The sequence below is a fragment of the Mesocricetus auratus genome, unplaced genomic scaffold, assembly GCF_017639785.1.
Source record: "Mesocricetus auratus isolate SY011 unplaced genomic scaffold, BCM_Maur_2.0 Super-Scaffold_4256, whole genome shotgun sequence".
Taxonomy (NCBI): Eukaryota; Metazoa; Chordata; class Mammalia; order Rodentia; family Cricetidae; genus Mesocricetus; species Mesocricetus auratus.
Genome location: NW_024429182.1, coordinates 73,680,313 through 73,692,154, shown reverse-complemented (window position 1 = coordinate 73,692,154; position 11,842 = coordinate 73,680,313). Strand labels below are relative to the sequence as shown.

Here is an 11,842-nt window from a genome sequence, read left to right as displayed (position 1 = left end):
CTGACTGGGTGTCCACACTTGACAAATGGACACAGCCAAGCTCATAGGAAGTGCCTCAGGTCTCTTTCCTCCAGGGCGGTGGAGAGAGTCCTCCTTCCCACAGTGCCGAGGCAGGGGGACAGGGCTTAAGGTAGAAAGTCTGGGTCATGCTGAAGTCATGCTGAGGGGGCAGGCAAGGAACAGAAAAATAATGGACCGCTTATTCACCTGCAGAAGAGAGGTCACAGAGCGGGTGTCCAACCTCTGCCTCTCCCATCTGAGCTGAGGGGCTCAGTATGGATGCCAGGGCTTCCGGTGGAGGCACGGCCTCTTCACACCCGCGGTCAGTTTCTACATCCGTGAGAAGTGGCGAGTCCCACTTCACTGCCTGCCTCATGGGACATGACTGTGAAGCCTGTGGGATGACGTCATCTGTCTGTGAGATGTTATCCCGCAGGCCCCAAATGTCTTGTTAAATGGTAACCTTTGGGAAGCCGTGGGCGCCTGCCTGCAGGTGTCTTAGTTTTTCTCGCCCCTTCTGGAGGACCTGGCTGGGCTGGGCGGGCACTGCTTACCACATCCTCTCGATCCCCACCCCTTGCCTGGCCTCAGACAGACACCACAGCCTCTGCTGGTGGCCCTGTGTTTCAGGCAAGTGCAGCTGCCTGCCTACTTCTCCTGGAGTGTGCCGGACAGACGCTTGCCTGTCTGACAGCAGGTCTGTCCATCCCTGGGGCGGCTCACTCGCCCTAGCCCAGCCCCAGCCCCAGCAGCCTCAGCTCCAGTCCTAGTCACGTCCTGTCTCAGTCTGGCTGTCCCAGCTCTGCTGACTCCCTCTATGTGAGTCCTGCCTAAATGTCCGGCTGACCCTCAGCCCCAGGACTGTCTCGGTGGTGACTCTCTTAGATTCTGGACTTGCACCTGATTGGTCCCCTGCCCACCTTAAATCCATACCATCAATCACTCTGAGTCCCACTGTGACTCCCAGCTCCAAGCGGCTACCCGATTGCACCAGTCTGAGGAATGGCTTTCTGAGGAGGACCTTAAAGAACCAGGTAAGTAGACTCTAGCCCTGGTTCTCCCTGAGCCTGTGGTCCTTCTCTGCCTTTTGGATAGCGCTGTGGCGGAACTCTGAGCTGTCCTGTGCCTGTGTCACAGCTGGGGACACAGAGGCAGAGAAGGCTATGCAGTTAGACTGGGCAGAGTCAAGGCTGGGGTTCCCTGTTCAGCTGACTTAGAGTGTCTGGGGGCCTTAGTGTGTGCTCGGGGATGTCGGAGGGTTGTGGAAGCTGGGGCATGGCTAGCATGATCCCTTGCATGAGCAAACTGCCTGAAACCAGTGGTGGGGAGAGGAAAGTGGATCTGGAGAGGAGACAGTCAGCCAGGCAGCTCTGAGTAGTAGGCAGGGGCATTGGGAAGCTTCCAGAGGGCTGTTTTGTAGGGATGTATCAGAGACAACCAACCAGTGTGGTTTATTACTTAAATTCCATCTAATCCTTCCAGGCAGGCGGGTGCCTACTTTACCTGGCTCCATGGGGGAAGCGTGACTTACTTTATAGGACTCGCCAGGATATGGCAAGGTGGGCAGTCCCACCAGGTGCTGCCATCCAAATCCAGGGCATGTGTTGGATGGTAAGAGGCAACACCTCTTACTTGAGGAGAAGAGGGGAGTCCAGAGGTGGTTGGAGGCCTAGCCTGGAAGGATGGAAAAGGAAAGGCAGAGGGGTTGAGTGGAGAAGCCACAGGAGCTAATGTCCTTACTTAGAACTTGCCAAAGGGACCACAGCAGGTTCCAGAGGCATTAGAGTGTCCCAAGCAGCTCCTAAGAGAATGCCTGTGCTCTCTGAGGCAGCCTGGGTGTTAGAGCACATGGTAGCCTTTCTAAGTCTAGCTGGAGAACCTAGGCAAGTCTCTCTGCTTCTTCCAGCTTTCCGGGTCCTCATTTTCTCCATCTGTGAAATGGGGAGCAAGGTGGTGCTATTTCGCTGAGGTTGTTTATGAGAACTCCAGGACAACAGAGTGTCAAGACTGGGATTACAGACGCTCCCACCCCCCAGGGACCTTGACCTGAGGAGGAGGAGGGCTAGATGCTAGTAGCTGCAGAGAGTACAGGACAGGCTAGAACAGTCCTATCCACAGAATCGTAGGCACTTAGGAACCTCCCAGAATCTTCAGAGTCCAGATGAGGCCAGTGGTCCCAGTGCATAGATGGCAATGCTGGGCTCCTTAGGAATAAACCTGACCTCGGGTTAAGAGTGATGTGGAGAGTCAGAACAAAAATCAGAACCCAGACTGTATGGTAAGATGCCACCCCATGGGAAGACTCGCGGCCTGGAACACTACCTAAGGCTATTTGTCAGAAGGCACCTGGCCATGTAATCCCCACAGTAGGGTGTTTTCTGTAGTAGTCCTGCCCTAGGGCTGGTGTTTAGTCCACCGGACCTCACAGAGAGAATGATAGACTCCCTGCCCGAGGATTCACACGTTCCCAACTCTAGAGGTCACTCAGGCTTCTTTGGGCTGAGAGAAAAAGGTGAGAATTAGCACTTTAAGAGGCTTCCAGCACTGGAAGGTAGGGGCTGCCTGTGAGGAGAACAGTGTGGAAAGATGGAGGAGAGGCGGGCAGGCTACACACTCAGGGAAGTAATCTCCTTATTGTATCAGGGCCAAGTAGCACCAGATAGGCATAAGAAGAAGGGGTGTGCTTTCTCCCAAAACCAGGCTCTGTGCATGGGCAGGGGGAGCAGCCATAGCCAGCCAGTGCCCTCAACAGGGCAAGGCCTTTAAATACCAGGTGCCAGCCTTGTTGCCACTAACAACAAGGGACGGTTCTTTCTCCATGTAACCCAGTCTGGTTCAAATGTGTGATTCTCCCGCTTCAGCCTCTAGGGCTGGCATTACAGGCATGTGCCATCCGCCGTACCCCACGGCTCTGGTGGTGTTTCAGCACTCGTAAATGAGAAAACCCAGACTTAGGGAGGGAAGGAGGTTTTCAGGGGCCACCCGGGAAGTCACTTGGAGAGGGGCTTTGTCCTATGAAGATGGGACAAAGGCTTCCTTCCTCAAGGAAGGTGTTCTCACCCTGGCAGCCTTTTCTTCAAATGCTGGTCCAGGGTCCCAGAAACATGAAGTGGGGGGAGCTGGGAGAGGCCCCACCCACAGCCTACAGCTTGCAGGTGTCACCCCCCTCCCCGCCACCACTCTGACCCAGGACGAAGGGACTTTTCATGACAACTCAAACAGGAGCGCTGAGTAAACTTGGAACTTCTGAAACAACCTGAGAATATTCCCTGCCCGGGGCCCCTTAAGCTGTCCCTGCGGTCCCCAGGGAGGGTCACAACACTAGAACTGTCCCAGGAGGAGGGGCCTAGCTCCCCTCAAGCCTCAGTCTTCTTCACTGTGTGACCACAAATGTGGCTCTGGGACTCTCTGGGCCTCTGTTCCTTGATCTGCGAAGTAAGTGTGGACCAATACCAATACTGGAGTCTCCCAATTCTCTCCAGTGCTGGTTAAAGGCTCGTACCACCTCAGGCAGGCTGCGTGGGGCAGGGGGTGGGGGTTGGTGGGGGGATGGAGGTGGGGGAGGGGCAGGTGCTGTCTTGGCTCAGTTCTCTGCCACAACTTCAAGCAATCATGCTTCAAACAGCTCATGTCTGTGAGCCGCAGAGAGAGCAAGGCTGCACGAATTCGTGAGTTTGCATAGATTCTCTAGGCTGGAGGAGGTTCGGGTCCATGGAGACTGCACGTACACAGCCACTGGGGTGGGTCCTTCCTCATGTTCAGCTGCCACCCACTAAGCCATGAGCCCGATGTCCTCATCTGCAATCTAACCCACCACACTGGGAAAAACAGGCACCAGGAGCCGAGCGTTGGTGGCGCACGCCTTTAATCCCAGCACTCGGGAGGCAGAGGCAGGCGGATCTCTGTGAGTTCGAGGTCAGCCTGGTCTACAGAGCACAGAGCGAGTGCCAGGATAGGCTCCAAAGCTACACAGAGAAACCCTGTCTTGAAAAAGAAAAAAAGAAAAAAAAAACAGGCACCAGAAACACACAGCTACAGTGTGCCAGCACCTACCAGCACCTACTTCCTTGCTTCTTGCTGAAGTACAGCAGCTGAACTTGGTCTACAGATGTGCAGAGCTGAGCTCAGACAAAGCAAAAACGGTGGCCAAAAGCCAATGAGAGAGTTCTCTTCTGGTCCAGGTCTGCTAGTCTCATCCATCCACTTGGAAACGCTGCTCAGCTGAGACCCTATGGTGTGCCATCCCTGAATGTCACTAATCTGAGGACAGTCTCCTTTATCACCCTGGGAGCCAGGATTGCTGCCAGGGGTGAGGGAAGGGTACCTCCTGGGGATAGTGACAAAGCTGATAGGAAAGCTCCCTCACATGATCCTCACCCATCCGCTCACTCACTATCAGTGCATTCTACACACTGAGGATGCTGTGGTGAAGAAAGCTGGCGATTTATCAACCTCTGGGACCTGATGTGCCCAGACAATGATAGGTCATAAAGACAAGACAAGACATCACTATCCTGATAATATGACCGTTATGAAGAGGACCAGAGTGGACCTACTTCAGATGAAGCAGGCAGTCTCTCTGGAGGTTGATCCCGAAGTTGAAATCTGAGGATGAGGCTGCCAAGTAGCTGGGGGAGCGTTTTAGCAGAGAGATTGCATGTGCAAAGGTCCTGAGAAAAGGCACTTTGGAGCAGCGATATTCTCACCCTACAGAAACGCAGAGGCCTTCGGTGTCTCAGCTCACTGAATTTCAGAAACAGCAACCGAAGAGAGTCGGTTACAACTTTGGAGTGCATGGGCTGCATGATTCTTCACCAAAGAAAGGGATCCCTGTCATTTAGTCGGTTATGCAACCTGTGTGCGTATCTGCTGTGTGTGTGAGGCAGTGCTTAGCCACAGGGGGCTCAGCAGCAACCTAGCCCATGTGGCTCCTTCAGGGTGTTGCTTAGAAGGTGAATGGAAACATCCGGGGCTCTGGGCTGTGGTGTAGGGACAGAACCCAGAGGAAGAAGTGACTCACGCTCTTCGGACAGATCAAAGAAGACAACCATGACATTTGAACTTAACTTTGAAGACCTAGTAGGAACACACAAAGTTCCAATGACTGAAAGACCAGGTGTGAAGGGTGGAAGCCAGGGAAAGGTGACCTGTTAGTAACATCCTGGCAGTCTGGGGTGCTTGGAGCCCAGAGCAAGCAATGAAGCAGACAGAGAGGAGTGGGCACTAGGCTTTTCTCTGCAGGTCTAGGTGGGGCTGTGGGATGGTGTGGAGGGATAGTGGGTTGGAGGATACAGCCAGAGCCAGGGCCAAAGAAGAGCAGCAGGCAGGTGGGACACTCCGTGCCCAGAGGACCCAGAGGCCCTCCCTCTGGTTCCCCCTTGGGAAGTCCCTGAACTGACACACTTCTCCTTCTGGTGGCCTGCTGGCTCTTATGTATGGCTTTTCTGGGGAGTCCCTCTGTGCCCGCCTCAATGCTCCTCTGTCGGGGTAAGGAATGGGACATTTTACTTTCAAAATATTTTTACCTTTCACTTTCAACCCCGTTGTTCCCACCTGGTCTAGAGTGAGTTGGCCATAATCTGGACAGATCAAGTAGATTCTATTTGTTGGTCATTAGTGGGAGCAGGGAAGGGAAACCAAGAACTCAGGGTCTTCCAGTTCAGGGGAGGTGGGATGTGTGCCGTGAATGAGCAGGTCTGGTTAGGTCCACGTGACATGGGGACATTGCTCCTTAGCGTAGAATCTTGAAGTGGAGGTGCTGGGACCCAAGTGGCAGGCTTCCAAGGCAGTCACATTAACTCATGCCTCCACTCAGTACAGACCCCCAGAATGCAGAGAAACCATGACAGGAGCTGACTGCACACTCTTCCCAGTTCTCAGAATTGTCTTTTCTGTTTTATGTAGCAGGTGAGCTGAGCAGTGTCTCCCTCCATCACTCTCCACCCTTGTTTGCTGAGATAGGGTCTCTCACCATTTCCACTAGGCTGGCCGCCAGTGAGGTTTATGACTCTGCCTGCCAACACTGGGGTCGCAGATGCATGGAGCCATCCCTGACTCTTCTGTGGGTGCTGGGATCCAAAACCGGGTCCCCGTACTTGTTCAGCAAGCACTTTATTCAACGAGCCGCTTCATCTCCCCTCTCGATGAACAGCATTTCTTAGTGTTAATGAAACCCAATTTATCATTCTTTTTTCCATCTTTTATTCCTGAGCTAGAGGTGCATTTAGGAAGTGGGACTGGCACCAAGGTCATGAGAACACTATAGGTGAACTTTATATTCTTTGGGGGCCCACCACCCAGCTCTCAAATAAATACACAGAGACTTACTCTTACTTATGAGTGCCAAGCCTTAGTTTGACTTGTTTCTAGCCAGCTTTTCTAACGTAAATTATCCAGTTTCTCTTTAACTATGTTTGCCTCTGGGCTTTTTACCTTTCCTTATTCTATATATCTTTCTTACTTCATGTCTGGCTGTGTGGCTGGGTGGCTGGCCCCTGGCATCCTCTTCCCTCTTCTTTAGAGCCTAGATTTCTCCTATTTATTCTGTCTGCCTGGCAGCCTTGCCTATCCCTCTCCTGCCTAGCTATTGACCATTCAGTTCTTTATTAGACCATCAGGTGTTTTAGACAGGCAGAGTAACACAGCTTTACAGAGTTAAACAAATATAATATAAAAATGCAACACATCTTTGCATCATTAAGTAAATATTCCACATCATAAATGAATGTAACACATCTTAAACTAATATTCCATAACATAACATCATCCCACTTTTCTCCTGGATCATTTATTATTTTACTTTCACATTAAGCCTATAGTATGTCTGGAATTGACTTTTATTTTCTGACAGTACTGGGTGATTAAAGCTAGAGCCTCGTGCATGCTGGGCGAGCACTCTGTTCTTGAGCTATGACCCCAGCCCCAGGAATTGACTTTTATGCTCAGTGTGAAGTAGGAGTCAAAGGTTATTTTTTCTGTATGATTATTCAACTAATATGCCATCTTTGTTGTTTATTTGATTGCTTTTATTTGTTTCTTTGTTTGTTTGAGACAGGGCCTCTCTATGTAATCCTGGTTGTCCTGGAGCTTGCTTGCTACATAGACCAGGCTGACCTCAAATTCACAGAGATTCTCTTGCCTCTGTCTCCCTGGTACTGACACTAAAAGTCTGTGCCACTCCACCTGGCTTTGCTGTTGTTTTGAGATGGCAATCTAATTACATAGCTCAGGTTAACCTAGAACTTTCCATTTTTCCTGCTCAGCCTCCCGAAATGCAGGGCTTATGGGTAGCGTAAAGTCCCATACCAGGCTCTGCCATCATTTTAAATGCCAGGCTTCCTCCACCCAAATGCAATGGCAATTTTGTTGCCAGTGCAGCAGTTACAAGCTAGTTCATTTGTAGAGTTGTCCTTTCCCATCCTGCAGTTGGGGTTCCTTGCAGTGACTTCATATGCTCATCACTCCATAAGCCTCAGTAGCGTTAGAATAATCTTATCAGTTTCCCCAGGGAACCCTGCTGAACTGTGTGCACGCTGAAACTTCCTTGAAACCACCCTGTCCATGAGCACAGTCTGTTTGGCCCCTGATTTTTCATTCCTCTCATTCATCTTAGCAATTCCGACATCTTTTGTGCCATTCTTGAGTGACTATCTTCTTGTTTTTAATGTTAGCTGCACCATTTTGAAATTTTTATTACATTTTACTTATTTGGGGGGGGTGGCATGGCATGCTTGTGGAGGACAGAGGGTAACTTTCAAGATTGGAGCCTTTCCTTCTACCTTGTGAGTCTGTCTTAGTGTTTCTAGCTGTGATGAAACAAAAGCTACTTTCAGGGCAAGGGGTTTTTCTTCTTATCCTGTAGTTCACCATCCAGGGAGTCAAGGGCAGGAACTCAAGGCATGAACCTGGACGCCGGAACTGAAGCAGAAGACATGGAGGAGTGCTGCTTGTTGGCTTCTTCCATTTGGCAGCTGCTGCTGCCCTTGGTGGTCATCCCATGCTCCTGGTATCTCTAAAATGCTGGGGTCTCCACAGCAATTGGTCTGCACTGCCATCAATAGTCTCTTCTGAGCTCTTCTCAGGGACTCTGATCCTGCCACATGGTGCTGTAACGTTTAGTCTTCCTTCCCACTGCCTGTTGTCATTTTCAGCCCCCAAATAACACACAAGACACTATATTAATTATGAAGCTGTTGGCCATTTTCTTGGTTTCTTATCGGCTAGCTCTGACTTGATTATTAACCCATAATTACTAATATATATTATAAGAACTTATCTTTTTGAGGACACACTCCTGAGCGCCTGTTACTCCCGGGAGATCACATGGTAACCAGTCTCTTTACTACATTTCCCAGAATCCTCCTAGACTCCTAGTCCCACCTATCTTGCTTCCCTATTGGCCAACAGTGCTTTATTGACATATACACAGAAGGACTTTCCCCCATCATGATACCAAGCCTCAACTTCTCCCCATGGCCCCTTCATTCCTTCAAATCCAGTATCACCTGGAGAACTCTTACACATCACCAAGTTTGACAACCAGCATGAGGTTCAGCCTTGGGTGCCTCTGGAACACAGCTTCTTTTTGCTGACTCTGAGGGAACATTTCCCAGAAGATTTCACCTTAATGATGATGCTGGCATCTTCTTTTTTTAATTTGTTTGTTTTTGTTTTTCAAGATAGGGTTTCTCTGTGTTAACAGCCCTGATTCTCCTGGAACTCATTCTGTAGACCAGGCTGGCCTTGAACTCACAGAGATCCACCTGCCTCTGCCTCCTGAGTGCTGGGATTAAAGGCATGTGACACCACCATTGCCTGGTGCTGGCACATTCTTAATCACACTCAGTTCTTCAGCCCCAGATGACAAGAACCACAGATTCTTAATTCATCATATGGAAAGGCTTCAGCAGAGAATCTTGCAGGCCTTCGTTGTCTGCACTAATCTCAGAATTATCTCCTAAGTTCCTACAGCTCATTAGCTCTGGGCACTCAATGACTGTTCCCGCCCAAAGCTCTAAAGTCTTTCTACAGTCCTCCCCCAAACACAGTCAGGGCCATTCCAGCAATATCCCCTAACTTGGTACCAGTCCCTGCCTTACTTGGGATAAAACACTATGACCAAAAGTCACTCGGGGAGGAAAGGATTTCTTTCAGCTTATATATCTCAGGTCACACTCCCAAAGTGAGGGAAGCCAGGGCAGGAACTCAGGCAGAAGCCATGACAGAACACTGCTTACTGGCTCGATCCTCCCAGCTTGCTCAGTCTGTTTCTTCACACCATCTAGGACCACTGTCCAGGAGGGAGGCCTCACTGTGGGCTGGGCCCACCCACATCAACCATCAATCAAGAAAATGCCCTACAAACCTGCCTACAGGCACTCTGAATGGCGGCATTTTCTTAATTGAAATAATTGAGACTCTAGCCAGCTAAAACTAACTTGTTTCAAGCCGACAAAGACAACAACCAAAAAACTAGTCAGCATGGGATCTCAGGGATCAAACTCAGGTTGTCTGGCTTGGCAGCAAACACTTTTACCCGTTGAGCCATCCTGATGGCCTGAACATACACAATTTCAAAATTTCACATTTGAGCTTTGTATGTGAAAATACACTTTTAGCTGGGTGCTGGTGGCACACGCCATTAGTGCCAACACTCAGGAGGCAGAGGCAGGTGGATCTCTATGTTTGAGGCCAACCTGGTCTACAAAGCGAGTTCCAGGACAGTTATACCAAGAAACTCTGTCTCAAAAAACCAAAAAGAAAGAAAGAAAGAAAGAGAGAGAGAAAGAAAGAATTAAAGTAGACTTTTGCACATTATATCACCCAGTTACCACACTTCTCAAGTTGAAGTTCCAGATATAGGAAGAAACAGCTGACTGTAAATGTAGCTCATTACTTCACCGACTACTGGATCAAGCCAGACTTCTCTCTCCCTTGTCCCTTTCTCTTCCCTCCCTCCTTCCTCCATCCTTCCATTTGTCATTTCTTTCTCTCCTGCAAATGGTAAATGGAGTCTCATTGTGGTTGCAGGCTGACCTGAGACCTGGGAATGTAGGTTTATGCCAGGAGGGAGTCTTCCTTTCTCTTTCTATTACTACTACTACTACTATTATTATTATTTTAAATGTTGTTTTATTCTGGCCTGAAATACATGGCATCCTCCTGCTTCAGACTCCTCAAGGCTGGGTTACAGGTACGAGTGTGCCTACCTTGCCTTTGCTTTTGTGATGTTTTTGGTTTCTGTCTTTGGCAGTCTTGTACGATAAGGTGTGGTACTAAGAACAGTCCTAGACTTGGGATTTAGTGTGTGTGTGTGTGTGTGCGCGCGCGCATGCATGCCTTGGGTTTCTTCTTCAATCATTTTCACCTTATATCTTGAGGCACTGAATGTGGAACTCACTGATTTAGCTAGACTAGTGGGCTCCAGGGATCCTCCTGTCTCAGCACCCCCACCACTGGGATTATGCATTGCCTTACCCAGCTTTTACATGGGCGTGTACATTCTAATCACGTCCCCATGCTTGGACAGCAGACACCTTCCTGAATGAGCTGCCCACCACTCCTCTATTGTCACCATGTAAAAGTGGACAGCCCAGTGCTATTTTTAGACTGACAGTGCCAGGCAGCAGCAGTCTAGCCCTCCTCCACCTTGCTTGAGCCGAAGCTCCAGATTGTTCAAACAACAATGCCTCATCTCTCCTTTCCAATCCGTTCCTTGTTTCTGAGATGGAGTGGAGTCAGGCAGCTTGTTTCTGAGACGGTTTATTTCAGTTCTTAGCATGATGTCCTCAAGTTCACCCACATTGCAACATACTGACAGGAGTTCCTTCCCTTTTAAAGGCTAAGTAATGTTCTGTTGTATGCTTAGAGCATATTTTGCCTGTGAATAGACTAAGGATACTTACACACATTGTTTATTGTAAATATTGGAGCAGTAAACAAGTGTGAAAACACATTACTGAAATATCATTTTAAATTATTTTGGGTATATACTTGGTATTTCTAGTTTTAATTAAAAATTTTTTCATCATTGTACAACCCTACCAAAATTACAGAAGTTTTGTGATTTCTCCACATCTCCACCAATACTTGTACTTTTATTTTGAGATAGTGGCCATGGTGTCTGGTATAAGACAATGACTTATTGGGGGCTTTGCTGTTCATTTCCTGATGACCAGTGGTATTGAGATGCTCTCCACATGCTTGGTGGCCACTGTAAACTCCTCTGGGGAAATGGACCTCGCCTACTTTAACATGGGGATGTGAGGATGCTGTTACTGAGTTTTTTATATTCTGGGTCCTAAGCCTTTGCCTGACATCTGGTTTGGGAGAGCATTCCTCTGTAGCTGCTTGAAGTTTGTCAGTGTTTGCCCTGGTGGCCTGTGTTCTATCCTGGGACGTTTCCAACCATCTTGAGTTCGTTCCTGTATGTGACAAGATAGGAGGTCAACTTCATCGATACCTGTGGATATGCCACTCGCTTCCCCAGTCGCTTCTTTTATTTTCTTGTTTGCTCATCCCAGGCTGGCGTCAAGCTTACTATGTAGCCCAGGATGGCTTGCAACTGCCGGTGCTCCTGTTTCTACCTCCAGAATGCTGGGATTGCAGACATGTGCACTGTTTCTTGAAGTCCTGTCTTTTCACCCTCGTGGTTTTGGTGACCTCACAGAAGATCAATTGATCATCGCATGGAGGCTTGTTTGGTGGTTCTCTACTCTTTGCCATTGCACTCTGTGTCTGTATTTATCCCAGTACCAATTATAACTTTGATTTAAATTTTTTAAAAAGATTTGTTTATTTTTATTTTAGGTGTATGGGGTTTTGCCTGCATGTATGTAGGTGC

The 11,842-nt window shown here is 49.0% G+C and overlaps 1 protein-coding gene across 1 annotated transcript in view; it reads left to right on the top strand.

Annotated features, from left to right (window-relative positions):
* The first annotated feature begins 472 nt into the window (after positions 1–472).
* Il21r (interleukin 21 receptor) overlaps positions 473–11,842 on the top strand; it is a 35,500-nt gene continuing 24,130 nt past the window's right edge. The window contains exon 1 of the mRNA XM_005064448.4: positions 473–1,034. The gene's annotated coding sequence lies outside the window, so the exon portion shown is untranslated. The remainder of the gene's footprint in view (positions 1,035–11,842) is intronic.